This window comes from Cupressus sempervirens, chromosome 7 (genome assembly GCF_028749045.1).
Source record: "Cupressus sempervirens isolate cs-2001-9-10 chromosome 7, ASM2874904v1, whole genome shotgun sequence".
In the NCBI taxonomy this organism is placed as follows: Eukaryota; Viridiplantae; Streptophyta; class Pinopsida; order Cupressales; family Cupressaceae; genus Cupressus; species Cupressus sempervirens.
In genome coordinates this window covers 380,050,219-380,076,800 of record NC_143124.1, presented here as the reverse complement: position 1 = coordinate 380,076,800, position 26,582 = coordinate 380,050,219, and the positions used below count along the sequence as shown (strand labels likewise).

The 26,582-nt window shown below is 34.0% G+C and overlaps 1 pseudogene; it reads right to left on the bottom strand.

Moving 5' to 3' along the window:
* The window catches only part of LOC149547059 (uncharacterized), a 79,904-nt pseudogene extending 64,834 nt beyond the window's left edge, over positions 1-15,070 (bottom strand).
* Positions 15,071-26,582: the final 11,512 nt, after the last annotated feature.

The following is a 26,582-nucleotide window of genomic DNA, read 5'->3' as shown; positions in this document are numbered from 1 at the left end:
GAATACAAAGAGGGAGAAAACCTTTGTGGAGGTCTAATTGGCCTTGTTGACCGTCTAACATTCACTGGTGTATGTGGTATTTGTTGTTGCGGTTGTTGCACATCATGAGGAATGGCTGGAACATCAGCTTTTGGAGTATCATCCAGCACTACATAATCATCTTCTTTCTTCTCATGTTGCTGCAACAGATCTTTGTACAACACTTTTTCATTGAATATGACATCCCGACTTCTTATAATTTTATGATTTTGAAAATCCCAAAGCCTATAACCAAATTCATTAATGCCATATCCAACAAAGACACATTTCTTTGATTTAGCTTCTAGCTTGGTTCTATTTTCAGAGTCTATATGAGCAAAAGCTTCACAACCGAAGGTCTTGAGAAAAGAATAACTCACCTTCTTACCAGTCCATGCTTCCTCTGGAATACCACAGCCCAAAGGAGTAGAGGGACCTCTATTAATCAAATATACTGCAGTATTGACAGCCTCCGCCCACATGTGTAAGGGCAACCCAGCATGCAACCTCATGCTCCTTGCGCGCTCCATTATAGTCCTGTTCATGCGTTCAACCACTCCATTTTCCTGTGGAGTCCTTGGAACAGTTTTTTTGTCTACGAATACCATTAGTGGAGCAATAATCTTCAAATTCATGACTGCAATACTCACCACCATTATCAGATCTGAGACATTTTAATTTCTTACCAGTCTCATTTTCAACCAAGCATTTCCATTTCTTAAAAGTTTGAAATACATCAGATTTCTGTTTAAGGAAATAAACCCATACTTTTCTAGTTGCGTCATCAATAAATGTAACATAATAATGAGAGCCACCAAGGGAAGATACCTGAGCTGGTCCCCATACATCTGTATGCACAAGTTCTAATTTCTCCTTTTTGTTTTCCTTCCCTGTCTTTACAAAACTCACTCTCTTTTGTTTTCCATACACACAACTTTCACAGAAATCCATATTCACACATTTTAGACCTGGTAAAACTTTCCTTGAATGAAGTACTTTCATACCTTTCTCACTCATGTGCCCAAGTCTATTGTGCCACAGCGCTGTATCAGAATCCACAGCAGCTATTTGTTCTCCCTGCTCATCTGCAGTAATTGTTCCTGAATATTCATTTTTCTCTGAAACAATCAAAGTAGAAGGAACAATATGACCTGTACAAAGATATAAGGTGCCTACTTTCACACCTTTTGCTACTACAAGGGAACCTTTTGAAACCTTCCAATTTTTATCATTAAAAGTAACTACACAACCCTCATCACCGAGTTGCCCTACTGAAATTAAATTTCTACTTAGTTTTGGAACATGTCTTACCTCATGTAGTAGCCAATGATTCCCATTCTGCAATTTAATCTTAATTTTTCCCTTTCCAACAATCTGACAGGGTTCATTATCCCCCAAATAAACAAGCCCAAAATCCCCTTGGACATAATCAATGAAATAACCTCTATGAGGTGTAGCATGAAAAGAAGCACCAGAATCTAAAACCCATGAATCATCAACACTCTCTAAAGACAGAAGCAAAGCATCCTCTTCGGATTTGTTACTTACCACATTTGCCTCTTTGTCTCCATCTGATTTATCTCCTTCATTTTTCTTTCGAGTCTAGCAATCTTTCTTTTTGTGCCTTGGTTTCCCACAGTACCAGCAATCATTTGGTCCCCTCGATTGAGACCTCCTCCCTTTTGACTTTCCTCTTGATTTCCCACGATTTCCAGAGTTACTTCCTCTTTCAGTCGTTCTGCCCCTGCTTTGTGCATTTAAAGCACTTCCTGATGTAGATCCACCTGAGGATTTTCTACGAGTTTCCTCACTTAAAATAACACCGATCACATCATCATATTTTAGGGTACTAGATCCAGGAACAGAATTACTCACCGCCATTACCAAGCCATTCCAGCTTTCAGGCAAAGAACACAAAATCAAGAGAGCCCTAATTTCTTCATCAAAATTGATACCCACAGAAGATAATTGACTAGTAATAGTATTAAAGTCATTTAAATGATCTGCAACAGATCCACCTTCTGCCATTTTCATATTAAATAAACGCTTCATGAGAAATACCTTATTTGAAGCGGAGGGCTTTTCATACAGTGTCGCTAGGGTTTTCATCAAATCTTCTGTCGTCTTTGCTTTTGTAATATTAAATGCCACCGATGGTGCCAAGCATAACCGAATGCTTCCAAGTGCCTTTCTGTCCAAAAGATCCCATTCAGCCTCTGACATAGTTCCCTGATTCTTGGCTTTTCCTTCCAACGGCTTCCACAAATCCTTCTGATATAAATAGTCTTCCATTTGCATCTTCCATAACTGGAAGTTCTGCCCATTAAACCTATCAACCCTCAGCTTACCATCATCTGCCATTGCTCCCACTCAACCGTGAGACTCCCACTTAACTGTGAGACTTTCCTGCAGAGGATAACTGAGAAACAACTAGGCTCTGATACCACTTGTTAGGATAAACCACGGACAGAAATAAAAACTACATGCAAATATAACCAATAACAAAAATAATAGAACACACAGAAATGAACACAAGGCACCAAGATTTAACGTGGTTCACCCAATCCCTGGGCTACGTCCACCAAACAGCAAGTCCGATCTTATTACAATCCAGTGATTACAACCTGATTACAATCCGTAATCCCTTACAGCTCAATACCGCCGCAAGAACCAATTTCGTATCACCACATCTCAAAAATACCCAACCCTAAGCCCTTTTTATACAAGTATTAAACCGTTTTAGGGTTATAACATGTCGGCCATATGTCGGCCATAATATGTCGGCTACCATGTCGATGTCGGCTACTTCCAAAAAAAAAATTTTCGGGGCGATGCCCCGAACCCCACTATTTATGAAGTATGTACAGTACTTTCCTGATCAGTCACCACAATCTAACAGTGATTCACCATCACAGCTGGAATTCGGAACAAAGAAGAAAAACCTAATCAAGCAATGTGTGCCTGATCTGCATCATCAAGACTCCGTAATAACTCCCCATATGGTGGGTAATGTGATCTGAATGCAATGTCATCAAAGACCTCCTACACGCACAACAAGAAACAACAAAAGTGCCAATTAGTATCAAGTCAAAATGATGCATCAAAACAAAATAAAATGCAATTTTTTGATCACAAAATTGAAACTTTTAAGCTTGATTGTCATGGAATTTCACGCGAAGTTCTCAAAGCCTCGCATGAAGAAATCCAATCTCGTGCAAAGAATTACATCATCGTGCAAGAATTACATCATTGTGCAAAGAATTACATAGTCACGTGGAAAAAGAACTACCTTCATGCGAAAAAACTCATCTTTCGCATGAAATCTAATGCTTCTTGTATGAAGATTCTCCCTGCCGCGTGTGAAGAAACAATGCACCTTGTTTCTTTGCGCGAAAGCCGATAGGTCTCGCGCGAAGAGAGATTAGACCCCCTAAAAACATGCTAAAAAGTGCAATAAATGACCTCAAAATACAAGAAAGTGAAAGTGCAAAGGAGGGGAATCGATGACTCACCGGTGGTCCGTAGTTTGCTAGGCGACTATGACGTCTGGAGTGCTCAAATTGATGATGTCTCAAGCTAACTGCCATGTCTCTCTCAGAGCTCAAATCAATAGAAGACAAAAAGCACAAATGAATTGAAAATGTCCCCTTGGGCCCTTATATAGCTGTTGACCAAATTTTTCAAAGTGCTCAGATTTGCACAAAAATCATACCCTTGGCTAATTGGACCATTTTGGATCCATTTTCAGGATTGAATTCGAAATCTAACACACCTAAGAGCCTCAGAAATGCATTTTAAAATTTTGGGGACTAACGTGATTGAACACTTGTGCAGCCCAAATCTTTCTGATACTTTGTGATTCTTGGCATCCTTTCATCTCTACATTCTTCATATTTTCTAAATAGTCAACTCAAGTCAACCATGACTAAATCTAATCAACTTTTGGTCAAACTCGGTCTTTGTGACTTCGCAATAATTTCAAATCAACTCTTCTCTTTTCTTCAGATCATTCTGATCTCTTCTACATTCTGCTACAACTCGGATTTCTTCCGTATGTATTGCTATATTACTTCACATCTATTTCTAGTGTGTCATCTTTCAATTTCACTGCCGAGGGGGTAGGATGATTACATCATTGAATACTTATTGCTTGGACCATCTCGTTCCCATCTTATGTCCTCATCACTTGGGGCATCTCATCACTCAGGGCATCTTGTTCCCTTCTATCTGGCATCTTTGCCATCTATCTTATCTTTTCATCAATTGATCAACCTTATAAAAAATCTTCTCAAAGTTCGATGGACAGGTATTGGGACAGTCTAAACCCCTTCTCCTGAGGATCAAGCCTCGTTTTGGGGATGATTCTACGACTCATGATTGGACCTTGTTATCTTTTATCAATCTCGGGTATCTAGGTGTTCTATCTGGATCCTTGAAGGTTAAGCTCCGTTCTGGAGATAATCTTCTAAATGCTATCAATTTTAGGTATCTAGATGTTCTATTTGGATCCTTAAAGATTACACTCCATTCTGGAGATAATCTTTTAAATGCTACCAATCTTAGGTATCTAGGTGCTTTACTTGGATTCCTTGGGATTAAGCTCTGTTCTAGAGATAGTCCTTAAAAGCTTATCAATTGGTCTCCGTGTCATCAACTTCGAAACCAATCTCATCTTCACATCATACTTTCTGATTTTCTTTGAATTGAATGTGCTGCTCGCACATTCATTCAAAGAGGGGCAAAATGTAATACCCCAAAATTGGCTCATTGTCATGATAGCAATTCTGGTCTATTTCTGACCAATCCTAAAGTCCTATTCCATTAGACAAATTCTTATTCAGCTACTCGCTACTTGACTTAATTATCAGATGCAAATAACCCTAATCTACATTCATCATGCTTATTATTTAACTCCTATAGTATTTACTCATATTAGTCACATTAAACCTATTGATTAATATTTAATTTAATTACTAAGTATTTATACTTTAATTAAATTAAATTATATCCTAAGGCTAATGTACTATGAAATTAAACTTATTTAATTTAATAAATGTGCTTATTTTAATTATTTAATTAAATGGAAAACTTACTTCTAATTAATTAAGAAAAGTTATTTAATTAAATGGGAAGCCATTCCTAATTAATTAAATGAAGTTATTTAGTTAAATAAGAAAAGTGTCTCTAATTAATTAAATAGAATTATTTAATTAAATAGAAAAGGTAATTATGAGACTATATCTCATTTTATTAAATTAAATATCTCACCAAGATCTCTCTTCAATTCAAAAAAGGAAATTCCCAGTTCACTGTTGATCAAAAAGGAATTAAATCAATTAACTCCTTATTCTACTCAAAAGAAATCAGTTAACTTCCTCTAATTTGGGAATCTTCCTTTATGACTGAACTTCATCTTCAATCCTGACCGTTGATTGAAATCAATCTCAATCGTCGGAGGTTTTCAGGAAAATCTATATAAGAGACCCTCCTCTCTTCATTTCAAGAGGAGGTTGAATGAGAATTTGCATTGAATTACTGCTGGATTGTGCATTCGTTTGAGCTCATTATTTTCATAAGATATTCATTTTTTAGTTTAATCTCATTTAGCATAATATGCATACATTTTAGCATAGTTTTCTTTTACATGTTCTTAGATTAAACGTGCATACTTCATTCTAGATTAATCTGCATTCTCATATAGATTAGTTGCATTTTATTTTAAATCCTTCATTCTTAGAGGGTCTGGTTGCTTAACAGCTCAAATCTGAGGATATCTAACAAGCAATTCCCTTTAGATAGAAGGCAACAGGTCACCTTGCTAGCTGATTTTCAAATGAACAATCCAATGTTCATTCTAGGATGAATCTGCAAATAAGGACCATGTTGAAGTGTGTGTGTTAGCATAGGCCACATATTCACACATACATTTCTGGCACCCACCGTGGGGCTCGAAAAAATCAATTTTTTTGGCTTCTTTCTACATTTTTTAAATCATTTTTTTTTCTCTATCTGTACTATTTCGTACAGATTTGGGAATCTTCGCGTGAGACTGTTCATTTTCGTGCGAGGATCTAGAATCTTCACACGAATATTCTTTTTGTATCGTGTGAGAAAGTGCCTAAGTGCACGAAACTTCGTGCGACACCTGTTTCTTCACGCGGGCCGTATTAGAATTTTTGCGCGGGTAAAAAAAATTCTTCGCATGGACTGTCAAGAATTTCGTGCAAGACTCTCCTGACAAAGGCTATTTATCTTCATTGATTTTTGTGTTTTCTAGTTTTTCTGCTAACTGCTCACTGTTTTTGATTTTTTTGTGTTTTCTAATTTTTTGGAACAACATAACAGTGGTTTGCAAGACAATTGGAAAAGCGTGATAAAGTTACTAAAAATAGGTAAAACATCTACTAAGCGCATTGTGAGGATTACCAGGTAATTCTCTTTGACTGATAACACTTCATTTGGACCTAAAATGAACATCTCTCATGTCAAGCTTGTTTGTATTTCCTTCCATGTTCTCATTTTACAAAACATGCATAATTCGATACTAGGTTGTGATCTCTATTAGTTTCATCTAGCAGGCTTAGTTACTAGTGATACATCTAATTAGCTATCTTGGGTTATTGGACTCGCTAATTTGCCGGCCCCTCGTTTCACCCTGTGGTTATAAGATTAGCACCATGTTAAAGGGGAGGGGTCTATAGGAAAGAAGAGTTATATGCTCCACAAGGCAACCCTTTTGTGCTTTCTAGAACTCACTAGTTTCTGAGTTGTGGACTCGTGTTGGCTTGTGTGAGGGGTTAAATGTTCCACATCTTTGGACTCACCTCACATTAGTTAAAGCATTAAGTGTACCGCCTATTGCTCTTTGATTGCTTTTGGATAGATTTACTTTTGGGAATTAACATCTGTACACAAATACATAGTCTGAAGGTGTGCTGATTAAAGAAGTCACTATATGGATTGAAACAATCTCTAAGGGCATGGTTTGGAAGATTCACAAAGTCAATGAAAGCCTTTGGTTACTGTCAAAGAAATTCAAACCACATTTTATTCTTAAAGAATCAACAGGGTAAGATTACTACACTTATTGTGTATGTGGATGACATGATAGTTACAACAAATAATCTTGAAGAAAGGAGGGCTCTACATGATTACTTGTTTAGAAAATTCAAAATGAAAGACCTCCATCCCTTGAAATATTTCCTTAGGATCAAAGTGTCTCGATCTGATAAAGGGATCTTTTTGTCTCAAAGAAAGTATGCCTTAGACTTGTTATGGGAAACTGATATGTTAGCATTTCAACTTGATGGTACACTAGTTCAAGAAGGACTGAAGTTATGTATTGAGTATAATTGAGTACTAGTTGATAAAGGAAGATACCATAGATTCATAGGAAGATTGATGTACTTAGCACACACAAGGCCAAACCTTGCCTATGCATTAAGTATTGTTAGCTAGTTTATGCATAATCCTAGAGAGAAACATATGAATGCAGTTATGCGCATTTTTAGGTATGTGAAGCCTACTCCCGGAAAAGGAATTTTATTCACTAAAAATTAGGATTATCAAAGTGAGGATGCAAATATTGATGTTGACTAGGTTGGAGTAGTAGATGATAGGTATTCTACTTCAAGTTATTTCAGCTTTCTAGGAAGTAATCTCGTTACATCAAGAAGAAAAAAATAGAATGTTGTTGCACAATCAAGTGCAGAGGTAGAATTTAGAGGTATGACACTTGGAGTTTGTAAAGCCCTATGGCTAAAACTTCTCTTGAGAGACTTGGGCTGTCCACCTAGGCGACCAATTCAACTATATTGTGACAATAAAGCAACATGTGTTAGTGCTCATAATTTGGTTCAACATGATCATACAAAGCATGTGGAGGTAGACATATTCTTTATTAATGAGAAGTTGGATGAGAAGATTGTGGAGTGCCTAAGATTCAATCTTAGGATCAGTTGGCCGATATTCTTACTAAAGCAATTTCAAGTCAAGTATTCTCAAAGTTTTTAGGCAACTTGGGCATGTGGGATATCTACGCACCAACTTGAGGGGGTGTGTTGCAATATTGGATTGTTTCTAATATTGGATTGATTCTTTCCTAAATTGAGTCTTTCCTTTCCTGTAGTTGTATGCATATGGCACATAGCTATATATGTACCTATATAGTTTTATGTGAATACAAAAATGAAAAATATTCTTCTTGATTTTTGATTTTGAAGTTAATTAATTTAGTCTCAAGGCTCCATATCATAGACCAACCCAGGCTCTAGGGCCACCCTCAAATTTAATTGACATACACCCATTGCAAATGGGTCTGCGGCTCACAAGGTGAGCACATCTTTGATGGGCTACTTTGTGTTGTCCATCATGGAGGCCATCGTCAACAGAGCCGATTTGATTGCTGTGGGACTCCATGTCAAATGCATGACTCATATGATCATTACAATGCCACTAACATGGGGGCGCAACGATGAGCTCCCAGATGCTATGATCAATCTACCCTCCTTCCATGCAGCCAAGATATTGACACCTAGCACAACTAGATCTAGCTTAAGAATGTCTGGATATAATGCACTTATACCTCATAAAGAAAACACGTCGATGATGGTAGCAATTACTTTTCCCATCACCATCAATCCCATGGGATTGATTCTAGCCATAGACACCACCATGGTGTTCACATAGGACTTTAGCTTTTCCCCTACTGAAAAGCTCACACTGGTGGTGGGCAATAATTGTTGATTGAAAGGCACATCTGCAATACCTATTGGTGGGATTAATTTATGGCAACCACCCACCATCCAGAGTAATTGCTCACCTCCCACCATAGTAGATAGTGCACCATCCCAGCTGTTCCAACTACTTTACATAGCCTCCCATATTTAATTATATGCAATATTATAATATATTATAACATGTGTAATAAGTTTGGTTTGTATTGTAGAGAGTTCTCAGACCTCTATACATAGAGGCTTAATGTAATGTATTTCAGCAAGGTGGAAAGGCAATGAAATAAGATTTATTTCTGTGCATTTGTTTATCTTTGCCTTCAAATTGGTATCAAAGCTAAAGAGTTGGGCTTAGGAAGAAAAGTAATATATGTTGATATGTATAACTGTTGTGGCAGTGAATGGAGCTTCTAATGTTTTCTTTATTACAAATCATAAGCTTCTAAAGTTGAAGATTAGTGGTTGTGAAGATCTAGAGAAGAAAAGATGTTGGTTTAATGTTTGAGAGAAGGAAATGAGCTGATTTCATAGAGTGAAGTCTAATGAGAAAAAAGATTGTTAAAAGGGGAAAATAAGTATTATATTGTTGTTTGTTTGAGCTTTATGTCGTTGGCTTAGATTTGTTTGCTGGATTTTCTTTGTAAAGCAAAGTTAAAAATTTTCAAGTGCAATTGTAACTATGTGTATTAATATGGCTTTAGGAAGTAGTATAGCTCAACCACAAATTTCAATATTTTCTAGTAAAAATTATGAATGTTGAGCTATAAAAATGAAAACATTATTTTGTTCTCAAAGCATATGGGATCTTACTGAAAAGGGTTTTAATGAACCACAAGATGAGTCTATATTATCACAAGATGAAAAAGATAAATTACAAGATAACATGAAAAAGGATGCTAAAGCATTGTTTCTAATTCAACAATCTTTAGATGAATCAATTTTCCCTAAGGTTTTTGTAGCTAAAAAGTCTAAAATTGCATGGGATATTTTAGAAATAGCATATCAAGGGACATCAAAAGTTAAGATTGCTAAATTGCAAAATTTAAGGCATGATTTTGAAAATTTGTGTATGAAGCATTCAGACTCAATTGATCAATTTCTAAATCAAGTAATGAATGTGGTTAATCAAGTTAGATCATATGGTGATGATTTGACAAATCAAAAAGTTGTTGAAAAGATACTTTCTTGTTTGCCTAGAAAATTTGATGCCATTGTTGTTGCCATTGAAGAATCTAAAGATTTGACAATACTCTCTATTGATGAGTTAATGGGTTCACTTTTATCTCATGAATCAAGAGAGAACATAAATAATAACTCTCTTTCAGATAATGCTTTTAGATCATAGGTATCTTTTGGCAGAGGAAGAGGAAGATCAGACTACAGAGGAAGAGGAAGAGGTAGAAGCATAGATGGATGTGGAAGTCCAAATCAAGAAGACAAAACAAATCAATCCATTCAAAGTTCAAATAGAGGATGTGGCAGAAGTTCATTCCAACAACCATCATTAAGGTTTGATAAATCTTGAATTCAGTGTCATTATTGTAATAGATTTGGGCATATTGCAAGTGAATGTAGAAAGAAACAAGAGGAGAGTGAAAAGAATGGTGCTAATTACTTAGATGTATCTGATAACAATTTAGAAAGTTTATTTATAACTTGTAATGTTGCTCAAGAAAGTTCTAGCGATATATGGTTCCTAGATACTAGATGTAGTAACCATATGACTAGAAATAAAGATTTGTTTGCTAGCTTGGATGATTCTATAAAATCTGAAGTAAAGCTAGGAAATGATAGTAAATTTTTTGTAATGGGAAAAGGTGTGATAAATTTCTTGACAAAAAATGGAGGAAAAATATATATTCGTGATGTGTATTTTGTGCCTAGATTAAAACACAATCTCATGAGTGTTGGTCAACTAGTACAAAAGGGTTACAAAGTTTCTTTTGATAATGATGTTTGCACAATCTTGGATAGAAATCCTAGTGGTAGGTTAATTGCAAGGGTCAACATGACACAAAATTGAATGTTCCCTCTCCAGATTCATTGCATTCAAGGAGGAAAAGAAGTTAGTTTCAAAACAATATACTTAGATTAGTCATGGCTGTGGCATTTGAGCTATGGTCATCTTCATTTTGATGCTTTAAGCTTGTTATAAAAGAAACATATGGTCAAAGGATTGCCTCAAATAGTGCAACTACCAAGTTCATGTGAAAGTTGTATATTGGCAAAACAACATAGAGAAAGCATCCCTGTAGGAGGTTCATATAGATCAAGAGCACCATTGGAATTAGTTCACACTAATATATATGGACTTATGCAAACTCCATCTTTAGGAGGAAGTATATATTTCCTAACATTTATTGATAATTTTAGTAGGAAGACTTGGATATAATTTCTCAAACAAAAGAGTGAAGCTTTTGAAAAGTTCAAGGAGTTTAAAACTTTGGTTGAAAAACAAAGTGGTCTCTACATCAAGGTATTACGATCTGATAGAGGTGGTGAATTCAGTTCTAACAAGTTTCTAGAATTTTGTAGATTTCAGGGAATTAAGAAGCAGTTTACCACAAGGTACACACCACAACAAAATGGTGTTGCAAAGAGGAAGAACATAACCATAATGGAAATGGCAAGGAGTATGTTGAAGGCCAAAAATTTATCCAATGAGTTTTGGGCAGAAGTAGTAGCATGTGTTGTATACATCTTGAATAGGAGTCCTACAAAGAGTGTTAAGAACACAATTCCACAAGATGCATGGAATGGTAAGAAACATAATGTATCCCATTTTAGAGTTTTTGGATGTGTTACTTATTCATTAGTGCCATTTGAATTGAGAAGGAAATTGGATAATAAAAGTGAAAAATGTATCTTTATTGGTTATAGTGAAGAATCAAAAGCTTATAGATTGTATAACCCTATTTCAAAGAAATTGATCATTAGTAGGGATGCTAAATTTGAAGAAGAAGATTCATGACATGAAAATGATAAAAAAAAAGTCACAAGAGGAGCGCCAATATTACAAAGTGATGATGAATTGAAGGAACACGGGACTCAATCACCATCCAGTACTCCACCAAGGAACTTTGTGCAAGGAGCCTCACTTCCAAGTTCAAATGTAAGTGATGAATAGATTCTAAATTCTCAAGACCAAGTTACAAAGGTAAGAAGACAAGAATCTTAAAAGAGATATATGATCAAGAAGAAAAGAATGAGACATTTACTCAAAGTTTGCTTTATTTTCTTGTGATCAATTGTATTTTGATGAAACAATTAAAGAAGATGAATGGATCAAGGCAATGGATGAAGAAATTGACTCTATTGCAAGAAATAAAATATGGGAATTAATGGATTTACCTATAGGAAAAGAATGTATAGGAGTCAAATGGGTCTACAAAGCTAAATTTTATGCAAAAGGTGAAATTGTTAAGCATAAGGAAAGACTAGTTGCTAAAGGTTGTTCACAACAATATGGAGTTGACTATAATGAAACATTTTCTCCAATTGCTAGACTTGACAAAGTTCAAACTATTTTAGCAATAGCTGCAAAAAATGATTGGAAAGTGTATCAAATGGATGTAAAATCAACTTTTTTGAATTGTCTTCTTGATAAAGAGGTATATGTTAAACAACCACCTAGTTATGAGGTTTGTGAGCATGAAAACAAGATATATAAACTAAACAAGGCACTTTATGGTTTGAAACAAGCTCCTAGGGCTTGGTATAAGTGGATTGATTCATACATGATAAGTAATCAATTCAATAGAAGTAACAATGAGCCCACATTGTATATCAAGACTAATAAGGAAGGTTAGGTTTTGATTGTATGTTTGTATGTTGATGAATTTATATTCACTAGAAATCTATCAATAGACATGTTCAAGTCATAAATGATGAAAGAATTTGAAATGATAGATTTGGGGTTGATGAGATATTTCTTAGGTATTGAAGTTATTCAATGTGACAAATGTATCTTCATTTGTCAATCCAAGTATATAAAGGATGTTTTGAAGAGGTTTAAAATGATGAATTATAATCCAACATCAACTCTAGTTGCAACAGGAACAAAGCTTAGCAAGGAAGAGAAGGGCTCAAATGTTGATCCAACTATGTTTAAAAGACTTGTTGGAAGTTTAATGTATATGATAGTTATAAGGCCAGACATCATGTATGGTGTCAGTTTGATCTCAAGGTTCATGGAGTCACCACAAAATTCTCATTGGCAAGTTGGAAAAAGGATATTGAGACATATTGTAGGAACAATGGGATATGGAATCCTATATTCCAAATCTAACAATTTTGGTTTGATTGGTTATACTGACAGTGATTTTGCAGGTAGCATTGATGACAGGGAGAGCACTTCCAGATATATCTTTCACCTTGGATCAGGAGTCGTGTCATGGGCATCAAAGAAGCAACCTTTAGTAACGGTCTCATCAGCTGAAGCAAAATATGTAGCTGCCACTTCCATAGCATGTCAAGCAGTATGGATGCATCAAATTTTGTTCAATCCTCACCATCATTAGGATGAACCAATACCAATTCTTTGTGATAACAAATCAGAAATAACATTATCTAAGAATCATGTATTTTATAAGAGGAGCAAACATATTGATAGAAGGTACCACTTCATTAGAGAATTGGTCAACAATGGAGAAATCTACCTAATGTTCTGCAAATCTGAAGATCAATTGGCAAATATTTTCACTAAGGCATTACCAAAGAGTAACTATGAATATTTGTGAGAGAAATTGGGTATTACTGATGCAAAATTTGTTAATGAAAACAAATAAGGGGGAGTGTTGGTGGTAATAATTTTTGGCAACCACCCACTGTCCAGAGTAATTGCTCACTTCTCACCATAGTAGACAGTGTGCCGTACCAATCGTTCCAACCACTTTACATAGCTGCTCATATTTAATTATATGCAATATTATAATATATTATAACATGTGTAATAAGTTTGGTTTGTATTTTAGAAAGTTCTCAAACCTCTATAAATAGATGCTTAATGTAATGTATTTCAATAAGATAGAAAGGCAATGAAATAAGTTTTATTTCTGTGTACTTGTTGATCTTTGCCTTCGAATAATTTGGAGTTCACATATATCATTCCCGCCATTCCAACGTCCTTGAGAAGCCTGGTCATTTTCGTGGAATTCTCATTGGAAATGCACATGACAACTTTATCCTTGAAAATGTGCGTATCGACACCAAGGTCGGTGCAATAATTGTAGATGAGAGGCAGATTTTGAGTCCCGTCTCATCTATAAAGCAAGGATCCTTTCAATAGCTGACCATTCCCGAGTTTCACGAGAGAGAGAAACTCTCTGTCTATACTGCTAGAGCCCACGGTGGTTATCCACAGTGCCGCATTTGTAAGAGAAGCTGAGAAAGGCCTAGAGTTTCCAGCAGAGGCGAAAACAAAGACACCCTTCTCCGCGTAAAATGATTTCTCCAATAGGAAGCCAATCGAAATAGAAATAATGTCAACACCATCTTGGATGGCCTTTTCCATGGTAGCAGCTATGTCGCTCTCATCGCAGCTGACTTCCACTCCCCAATAAGCCTTGTACACTGCCACTCTCGCTGCTGGTGCCATCCCCATGGCTGTTCTGTTGCCAAACCCATTTTTATAGTTCGCTCCTCTTATGTTAGAACCCACACCAATAGAAGCAGTATATGTGTCGTGGCCATCGCTTTCTCTTGCTGATATGAAATCCTTACCAACGTGCGACTTCCAGCCCACCAAAAAAATTGAATCTTGCTCTGATGAGTTTTCTAATGCACATGGATGAATCGAATCGGTCTCCACTTTCACACTCGCAATTCCATCTGGAGGGAACGACGCTGAGACCCTCGTCATGGAAGCTCTGACTCTCAGGTCATATTCCCGTGTCCACCACGCCCACTATCACATCCTCTCCCCGAATCAAGTCCTTCGACCATAAGCCTCTATTATCGGCAAGGCTGAGAAAGTGAGGCGAGCATGTGGTATGAGGTTGATTCAGAGCTGATGGAATCACTGTGAGATAGCCATTAACACTCTCCAAAGCTGCAACCATCGCACTGGTGAGTTTGGCTACAAAGCCATGGAGGAGTGTGTCATGGGTGTATAAGAGGAGACCTGGATCTGATTTGGAGGCATTGGAAGTGACCTGGGTGAGGATTGAATGGTACCAGTGCTCGTGCAAAATAAAGTGCGGGGGTTTCATGGATTTCAACATATGGACAATGTGTGATTTTCTTTCATTGCCACTTGCTGTAGTGGATAGGAAGAAGAGGAGCAATGTTGCGAGCATGGCGATGGGAATGGTGATGCTCATTGTGATGAGTAACCCAAAAGGAGGGGATGAATAAAGACGCAGGGATTGTATCTACTAGAAAGGGAGGATTCCTTTAAATTAGCTATAGAAGAGACTTCGATTTCAATGAAAAGTCTTGGTCACGTAGATAATATGAAGGGAAAATTACATGGGTAGACATTGATCACAAGAGAGAACATATTGGGATATGTTCACGTGGAAACATCTACTTTGTAAGCATTTTCAAACCAATTTTTTTCGAAGCAACTGGTAAAATATGGTAGAGAAATGATTTTTTTAAAAGTCTATATAGATTTAAAATTTAAGGTCAGAAATTTAAGAAAATTGTTAGTTTGATAGATATAACAAATTTTTTTTTTTTTTTTAAATTTCGTACATAATAAATAAATAGATCTTCTATTTATAAAGAAGATTCTAAATATTCTAGAAATAATAAAAAATAAAAAATTATTCATAGAAAACATAACTTTCAGGCTATTTCTATTTCTATTTCTATTCTATTCCATTCTATTTTAAATTTTTTTTTTATAAAACTACTAAAACATCCTCTCCTATTACAAATCCTACATTCCTCATGGTTCCATAATATTACTAGGTAAAATGTGTCAATTTAAAAAAAATAAAATTCAATATTAAGAATAATAAGTTTTTACTGTCAAAGTCATAAAATGTCTATATTTTGTTTTTTTGGTTACAAATTGTATACACCTTTATTTCACAATTAGATAAAAAATATTCTATATGAAATATATTTACAAACCTCCTCTTAATGAATTGCAAAAGACCAAACGTTGATAATTTTTCATATTTAAAATGCAATGTAAACAATCAAATAATAAATATAAAAGTTCTAATAAATATACATTTGAACAATCAATATTATTGCAATATGAACAATCAAAATCTAAATACAAAAAACTATAAACATACAATTAAATAATCAATATTGTTCCTAAAAATGCTATATATATATATGTATGTATGTATGTATATACATACATACATATATGCATATACATGTACATATATACATATACATATAGATACACACACACACACACACACACATTTGTGTGTGTGTATACTCACAATAATTATTAATAAGTAATGAATAATCATTAGTAAGTATGTCAAATTATTTAAAAAAATGATTTGTACAGTCACCATTTACTGAGGAATTCTAATTTTTATTAGAATATTAATTACAAGTTTCACATTAATAATAAAAGGAAAAAAATCTTCAGCAAAATCAATTTTTAGAGAAATTTCATAATCACTATAATATGCATTATGAATATCACTTCATTGAAGCCTTGGATAGTTTCATAATTAACAATCAATGAATGAAAATTTTCTAGACATTGCATGTTTCACAAATAAATGAATTTGGCCCTACAACAAGACAATTTCCTCTGCTCTCAACCAACCCTTTGACGACATCATTGTTATCATATTCTCTATTCATTGTAGAAAGCATGGGCCATCAATGTGCTTTGACAAACTTAACATGCTTTGTAGCATAGAGAATGACTTAAAAACATTAAGTATATATATTTTTTAAAATATAAAATTTGATTTTTATTTAATGCATGTCTTTTGATTTCATTAGGAAAACTTTAATTATACTGAATCAAATTCTAAAACTCATTACTGGATATCAAAGTAAGAAAAGGAAAACATATTATATCGTATAATAAACACTATAGAGTAATTTAATTTCATTATTATCTATATTTTAATAAGATTTTAAGAAAGAATACAAATGTTATGAGAAAAAATAGAAAATATTTTAAAATGTTCTCAATATGAGAAATATTGTAAATGAATTAAAAAAAAAAACTTGTTTTCAACTTAGTCTAAGCTAATCCAATAAAATGTATTTATACAAATAGAATTAATTTAGACTACTTACCTATTATTTTTTTATCAGGTAAATGTGTTTTGAAGGGACAATGAAACCCTTTTACAAACAAAGATAGCTCGTAAGAAAAGAAACTAAACAACAACAAGGACAAAAAAGAAGTAGCTTAATTGAAGAAAGATAAAATAGGGTACATGACCCATATTGAAACAAGGAAAAAAAGGTCGTAGAGCCACTAAATTACAAAAAATAATACTTAAGAACCCTGGTAGACTCAAAAATTTTCAATAAAAAATCATATTTAAATTCTAGAATTTCATGAATAATGTTAGATTACTTCCTTTTAGCCTTGGCCTATGATTTAGTACCCAAGTACCTAACTACAATAATACATTCTATAGAAGGGAAACATAATGAAAAATATAAAAGCAACAAACATATTCTAAAACTTGAATATATTTCAATAACTAACCTCCTTCTACATTGTTTTGTTGTTTCTTAAATAACTAAAAACTCTCTAAATTTGAAAAAAAAGAAAATTACCCTTTATTGTAATAAATCTTCAATTTTTCCATTTTAGGTAACCTTTGAAATTAACTCCTAAAAACCTGAAAATAAAACTAGATTTTCCTTAAGCTATGAAAACTTGACTTGCCAACTAATCTTTGAATTTGGAATTGTACATTCAAAGTTATTACAAAAAATAAACTCTAAGAAATAGACATAAATAAGGAAAACTGAGTTTTGGGCATCTAAATGGATTTTGTAGGACCTAAAAAACAAATTCTTCTAGACAAAATGGAGTGGACCCAATTTTTAAGGTCATCAAAACCCCCTTTCGAAATTGCTATAAAAACTTGAGAGAAAACCTAGGTCTAAGTCAAAAGTTATGACTCTTGGAAGTTGATGCATCATTCTCCCCTTCTTGAAAGAAACACTGTAACTCCTACAAGTGGTTGTCTGTGAATTGCTGCAATTTTGTCACATCTAACTACATTACTGCCCACTCAGATAACCATGTACTCTTTGCTTCAGGCAACCCATCACATTGTATCAGGTATCTCTTATGTTGGCCATGCCTTATGGAGGTAGTCTGCTTGTCAAGAATTTGGGCAATCTTTTCCATCTTAATGGGAGGGAAGGTGATGTTGCCAATCTACTCCCTATATGTCATCTGTATTTGGAATATCTCCATGGAATGTGTATAAATCAACAACATTAAAAATAGGGGAGATGTCAAGATTTGTTGGGAAGCTAACCTTATCAACATTATCATTGATTTTTTTGATGATTTTGCAAGGCCCAATCTTTTTATACTTCAATTTATGATATGTGCCTATAGTAAACTATTCATGCCTCAAGTAAACCATCACCAAGTCACCTACAACAAATATTTTTTCTCTCTAAGTAGCATTTGCAACAATCTTGTAAGTTCCATTACTATCATGTAACTTTTTTTTGACATCTTGTTGGAGTTAGTGAAGGTGTTTAGCAAAGCCAACTCCATAATTACTAATTTTGTCTCCCAATGGAAGTGACACAAGATCTAGAATATGTTGAGGGTTTTGACCATAGACAATATAAAATAGATATTTTTTGGTGGATATGTTAATAGAACTATTATAGGAAAATTCTTCCTGGGGCAATGTTGAGTCCCACTATTTAGGCTTCTCACCCACAATGCAACATAACGGATGTCCCAAACTCTGATTGACTAGCTCTATTTATCTATCAACTTGAGGATGATAGGCACTACTAAACTATAACTTTGTTCCCAATTTCCTCTAGAGAGTCCTTCAAAAAGGACTCAAGAGCTTAGTATCTCTATTAGCTCAGGTAATGGTCTTTGGAAGATCATGTAAATGGACAACTTATGAGAAGAATAGCTCCATTATTCTAGTTGCATCATTAGTCCTTTTACAAGCAATAAAGTGGACTATTTTTGAAAATTGATCAACAACCACAAAATTAGAATCATTACCTCACTAAATGTATGGGAGACCTAATACAAAATCCATACTGAATTCAATCCATGGTTTAGTGGGTGCCAGTAAAGGCATGTATAATCATGTATTTTGTGAATGAACTTTAGCCACTTTATAGATTCTACACCTTGCCGCATATTTTGTTATGTCCCTCTTTATCTTGGGCCAATAATACTTATCTTCAAACAAGTTTATTATTTTGTCCTTTCCAGAGTGTCTAGCTAGTCCACCATTGTGAAATTCCTTGCTAATGTTTTCTTGCATAGACCCGCCTTGTATACATGGTTGTTTCCCTCTACAGAGGTAACCATCTTGCATAAAATAGTCACCTTTCACATGATCCAACTTACTAGAAGATGAATCCTTTAGTTGTTCTACAATTTCTCAAAAATTATCATCAGTTTCATACAAGGCCTTAATAGCATCAAAACTAGTGATGTCTTTTGCCATTGTGGTTAATAGTGTAGTATGCCTACTCAAGGCATCAATAGCCTAATTTTTTTTTCCAGACTTATGTTTTAGAACAATGCTATATCCTTGTAAGAAAGATACCCACTTGGCATGTTGACTATTCAAATTTTTTTGTGTGTTGAGATATTTTCGAGAAATATGATTAGTAAATAACACAAACTAACATGGGACTAGATAGTGCCTTCAATGTCTTAATCCTTGAATGATTACATAAAAATCCATATCATAGGTAGAATAATTCTTCCTTACTACATTCAATTTCTCACTAAAGAAGGCTACATACTTACCTACTTGGTTAAGAGCAATGCATATCGCAACATGTGTAGCATCACACTCCACTTCAAAAAATCTATCAAAATTTGGAAGTGTCAATATAGGAGCTTCAGTTACCTTTTGTGTAAAGAATTTAAAACTCTCTTCAACACCAATTGTCCATGTGAACTCCCTTCCTTTGCTACAGTTTGTTATGGGTGCTATAATACTGCTAAAACTTTGGATAAAATTTTGGTAGAAAGTTTCCAACCCATGAAAACTTTGTACTCTTATACTACAAGGATTGGCCCATTCTAGGATTTCTTTTAACTTTTTTGGATCCATTAGAACACCAACTTGAGAAATGACAAAGCCTAGAAAGGTCAAACTAATTTGCATGAGTTTTCACTTCTTCAAGTTTGCAAAGAGCTTCTCCTTCCTTAATACACTCAAGATGATCCTCAAGTGTTGTAAGTGTTCTTCCTTGCTTCTACTATAGATAAGAATATCATCACAATAAACTACCACAAACTTACCAACGTAAGGTTGCAACAGTATATTCATCAACAACATAAATGTGCTAGGTGTGTTCAAACTCCCAAAAGACATAACCATTCTTTTAGACAAACCATCTCTTGTCTTAAATGTTTTCTTCCATTCATCTCCCTCTCAAATTTGAATCTGGTGGTAGCCACTTTAGAGATCAATCTTGTTGAAGTACTTAGCCCCCACTAATTCATCCATCATGTCCTCTATCTAAGGAATAGAAAAATGATATTTAATGGTAATCTTATTAATTTCTCTCCTATCAGTGCACATCCTCCATGTGCCATCCTTCTTTGGAATCAATAATATGGGTGTTGCAGATGGACTCATGCTTTCTCTGACTAGACCCTATTGCATCAGTTCTGTCACTTGTTTATTCAACTTTGCATGCTGTGTTGGATTCAACTGATAGGCTTCTTGATTAGGTAGAGTTTCTCCAGGAATAAGATCAATATGATGTTGAATAACTCTTTTTGGTGGGAGACCATCATGTAGTTCATTAGGAGCAACATCAACAAGCTCCTCCAACAGCTTCATTGCCTTGGGTGGCATCAAGTTTTCTTGTTCTTCACCTCTTTTTAGCACTAATAAATAACAAAATCCTATTACTTTCATTTCTTTGATAACTTCTTTTTGCAGACAACATGGTTTCATTCTTCTTTTTATCCTTAAGTAGCAATAGAACCATTTTAGAGCCATCCTTCCAAAATGTGTAAGTATTTTCCCCCTTATCATGTATGGCCTTCCTATCATATTTCCATGGCCTTCCCAAAAACATATGGAAAGCATCCAGAGGGATAACATCACACCATATTTCATCCTTATAAAATTTCACTATGGTAAATTTGACTAAACATCTTTTATACACTATTACTTCATTTCCTTTCTTAAACCATGCAATATGGTAAGAAAAAGGATGCTTTTCACACTGTAAATTTCATTTATTAACCATTTCGCTAGATACCATATCCTCACAATGATCCCCATCAATAATAACTTGACATATCTTTCCACCAAAAGTGCATCTAGTTCTGAAGATGTTGGTTTAGAGCCACAAATCATTAGAGTTCTTTGCAAGAACTTCATCTCTTTCTGGAATGATCATTGATCTTCTCATCATGAGAGTTTCTCCCACATTTGGTGAAACTTCTTGCTCCTCCTCTTTTGTTTGAACTAGGTTCACTCTAGGTTGTCTTCCTTGATTTATTTTTGGTGTGTTATAATTTGAACATTCAAAGGCTCTATGTCCTTCTTTTACACATCTAAAATAGGTAAAGGGCCTCCATTGGTTTTCCCAGCCTCTTCCTCTACCATATCCTTATCCTCTCTGAAATCCCCTTCCTCTTTCTTGTTTTGCAATATCTTGTCTAGAATCCTTATTTCTTTCAAATCCTTATGAGGATCCTCCTCAATTGTAATTAGAATCTCCTCGAAACACTATTGAGGTACCCCTTCTTCATCCTCTATTCTTCTTATTGTACTATTGATTGTATTTTTCTTTGGCCTTCAGGGCTAGTTGGTAGGCTTCTTCCATAATACTAATACGATGCATGGTTAGCTCATCTTGAATAGAAATTTTTAGGCCATTTATGTGCCTAGAGGCCATCTTCTCATCATCTTCTTGATGCTCTTGATGCAGGAGCATCTTGCAAGAGAAAATTTAAAAAAATATAAAACAAGAAAAAAAAAATTCTCCTCTAATTTTCGTCACTTTCTCTCTCCTCCACAATTAAAAAAAAAAAAAGGTATCAGAGCAGGAGTTCTTGAGTGTACAAGTAGATCACTGAAGTGTGAGGCAGTTTGTACAAGGACCTTGGTTGGGTGAAGTTTATTAGAGTGGGAGTTCTTGAGCATGTAAACAGATCGCCGAAGTTGAGGCAGTTTGAACCAGGACCTTGGGAGGACATGCAGATTGATCGATGGATGCAGAGATGGAAGACTAAACTTGTTAAGGCGTGATCGTAGAGAGCTTGTGGATTGCAGATCCGTTGTCTTGGACTTGTGATGTGGTTCCTGATTGTTCGTGTGAGGTGGCAGGTTGCGATCTGACTTGCAAACAATTCAAGGTTGTCACAAGGAGCATGGGAAGGATTTGTTGCAGAGGGTTTATGAAGATCTTGGAAGATGGATCCGAGAGGATTGGACCCTAAGATGATTGTGAAAATCCATGTTATAGTGGAGAGGACTTTTTCTAAGATGTTTTCTTGATTGGATGCTAGATTGGCTGATCAAGCTAAGAAGGTCAAGGTGGAAGAGGATGGTTTTGCTGATCAGTTTGTGGAGCCTAATGCAGAACCTATAGAGAAAATAGAGGTTGTTGCTAAGGATGTTCCTAACCTTGTTGATGTTGGGATGGAGATTGGTTTTCATGATCAATTGGTTGAGTCTGACATGGAGATTGCAGAGCATTTGGTTGTGGATGATCTAGTTGATGTTGGTGGTGACTTGTATGTTGCAGAGGACTTGGTCATGGATGATCTAGTTATTGTTGGAGGGTTTATTGCTACTGGTATGGATTCACTAGTTGCTAGTGTGGATGAGGGTTTGCTAATAAAGTGTTATGTTCAGTTTGTTCATGGGAATGAGCATGTTGATTGGATGGTTGAGATTCTAGTGTTTGATAAAGTAATGCAGATGTGGAGGATTTGCATGGTGGTTTTCTTGTCCTTTTTGAGGTGGAAGCCTTTGGTGAAAATGAAGATGGTTGTAGATTTTTTATTTTTGGTGTCAAAGTGTGGGACACACTTTTCTATCTACTGGGTGAGTTTGATACAGGAACTCCTGTCACCGTCTCACGAAGCAATCTAAGTGCTCCATGATGAATATGGCCCATCCTCCTATGCCATAGCTCTCCAAGATCTTTAAATTTTCTTAAAGATTATCTACAAATTAAAGGACAATAAAACACATTTGAAAATTAGAGGATATTTTTTTTTCTTTTTTAAAGATTTTTTTTAAAATTTTCTCTTGCAAGATGCTCCTGCATCAGCTCTATTCTCATGGATAACTTATAGAAATCATTTGTGTACTCTTGTATAGATGACATTTTTCTTCTTCAAATTTTGGAACTTACGAAAAGGGTTTGTGAGTAATCCAAGGGTAAGAATGTTTCTTGCAATTTTTTCTCCATCTTGCTCCATGTTCTGATATTTTTCTTTTGTTTTCTGGTTCTTTTTTTTGGAGGTGATCCCACCATAACATTGCATGCCCTTTTAATTTAGCACATGCAAACTTCATATTCTTTTCCTCTACCATAGGCTTCTATTCAAAAAATTTCCCCATCTCATTTAGCCAGTTTATCAATTCTTCTGGCTTAAGACTACTAGCATAGTCTAAAACTTTGATCTTGATCCCTTCAATTTTACCTTCTAAAGCTCAAGGCACTCTATCTTCATAGCTCATCTCTTCCAATTTTTCTTCTTCATTTTCTTCATTTTGATTAGCACCCCTTTGGTTTCCCTCTTCATTGGATTCATTCTCTCCCTATACTATTGGTATTCCTTGATTATCCATTTGCTCATTCAGTAGTTCAAATTGACTCTGCATATCCAACATCAATCTTTGCATTAGAGTAACACCTCCTCTTCCTCTTTCTCTCTCAACCATCTTACCACTCTAATACCAAATGATGTAGTACCCAAGTAGCTAACTACAATAAGGCATTCTAGAGAAGGGAAAAATACATAAAAATACAGAAGCAACAAACATATTTTGAAACTCGAATATCTTTCAATAACCAACCTCCTTTTACATCGCTTTGCTACTTCTTAAATAATTAAAAACTCTCCAAATTCAAAAATATATAAAATTAACCTTTTTGATAGATTTTAACAAACCTTTAATTTTGTCATTTTAGGTAACCTTTGAAATTAACTCTTAAAAAGCTAAAAATAAAATTGGACTTTCCTTAAGCTACAACAACTTGACCTTCCAACTAATCTTTGAATTTGGAAATGTCCATTTGAAGTTATTACAAAAAACAAGCTCTAACAAATAGAGAAAAATTACAAAAACTAAGTTTTGGGAGTCTAAACAGACTTTCTAGGACCTGAAAAATAAATTCTTTTGAACTGGGAAATACGGTAGAGAAATGATTTTTTTTTAGTCTATATAGATTTAAAATTTAAAGTCATAAATTTAAGAAAATTGTTGGTTTGATAGATACAATAATTTTGTTTTTTTAATTTCGTACATAAATAAATAAATCTTTTATTGTAAAGAAGATTCTAAATACTCTAGAAATAAAATAAAATAAAATTTATTCATGGGAAATTTTATTCAGGCTATGTCTATTTCTATTCTATTTCATTCTATTTTTAAAATATGATTATAAAATTACTAAAAAATCTCCTATCACAAATCCTACACTCTCTCATGGTTCCATAATGTTAGTAGGTAAAATGTGTCAATTTATTTTTAAAATAATCTTATATTAGGAATAATAAGTTTTTACTATCAAAGTCATAAAATGTCTATATTTTATTTTTTTGGTTACAAATTGTATACACCTTTATTTCACAATTAGACATAAAATATTCTATATGAAATATATTTACAAACCTCCTCTTAATGAATTGAAAAGACCAAACATTGATAATTTTTAAAACCTCTGAAGACTAAATAATACTTCAAATGAATCATAAAATTCAAAATAGCTCCCTTTGTAAAAAAATATTAATTCAAGTATAATTTTTCATATTTAAAAATATAATGTGAACAATCAAATAATAAATGTAAAAGTTCTAATAAACATACATTTAAATAATTAATATTATTGCAATATGAACAATCAAAATCAAAGCACAAAAATTATAAATATACAATTCAATAATCAATATTGTTCCTAAAAAATGTCATTTTCTTAACCATGCAATAATTCATACTCACCATAACCATTTGTTTAAAAAAAAAAAGACCAAAAGAAAGAACACACACACATACACACGCACGAACATGCACACACACACACACACACACACACACACACACACACACACACACACACACACACACACAGATATAGATATATACATATACATATAGATACACACACACACACACACACACATCTTTGTGTTTGTAGGAAAAAGGCATGGTACAAACATTATTGACATAGAAATTCTAAGAACTATAACAATTCCAAGTATGTCAAATTATTTAAAAAAATCATTTGCAGAGTCACCATTTACCGGAGAATTCTATTTTTTATTAGAATATTAATTAGAAGTCTAACATTAATAATGAAAGGAAAAAATCCTCAACACAATCAATTTTTAGAGAAATGTCATAATCACTATAATATCCATTACAAATATCACTTCATTGAAGCCTTGGATGGCTTCATAGTTAACAAGTCAACGAATGAAAATTGTCTAGACACTGCAAGTTTCACAAATAAATGAATTGGGCCCTATAACATGACGATTTCCTTCGCTCTCAACCAACCCTTTGACAACATCATTGTTATCACATTCTCTATTCATCATAGAAAGGATGGGTCAACAACATACTTTGATAGACATATCATGCTTTGTAGCATAGAGAATGACTTAACCTTAAAAAAATTAAGTATATTTTTAAGAAAAATATAAAATTTGTATTTTATTTAATGCATGCCTTTTGATTTCACCAGGCAAATTTTAATTATATTGAATCAAATTCTACAACTCATTATTGGATATCAAAGTAAGAAAATGAAAATATATTATATCATATAATAAACACTCCAGTTTAATTTAATTTCATTATTATCTATATTTTAATAAAATTTTAAGAAAGAATACAAATGTTAGGAGAAAAAGTAGAAAATATTTTCAATATGAGAAAATACTGTAAATGAATTTTTAAAAAAAACTTGTTTTCAACTTAGTCTAAGCTAATTCAATAAAATGTATTTATAAAAATAGAATTAATTTATACTACTTACCTTTTTTTTTTTTTTTTATCAAGGTAAATGTGTTTTGAAGGGATTATGAAACCATTTTATGAACAAAGATAGCTTGTAACAAAAGAAACTAAACAACAACAAGGACAAAAATGAAATAGCTAAATTGAAGAAAGACAAAATAGGGTACATGAACCATATCAAAACAAGGAAAATAGGGTCCTAGAGCCACTAAATTACAAAAAATAATAATTAAGAACCTTGGTAGACTCAACATTTTTCAATAAACAATTCTAATTAAATTCTAGAATTTCATGAATAATGTCAAATTACTTCCTTTTACACCTTGGCCTATGATGTAGTACCCAAGTACCTAACTACAATAATGCATTCTATAGAAGGGAAACATACAAAAAAATATGAAAGCAACAAACATATTCTGAAACTTGAATATGGTTCAATAACTAACCTTCTCCTACATTATTTTTTTTCTTCTCGAATAACTAAAATCTC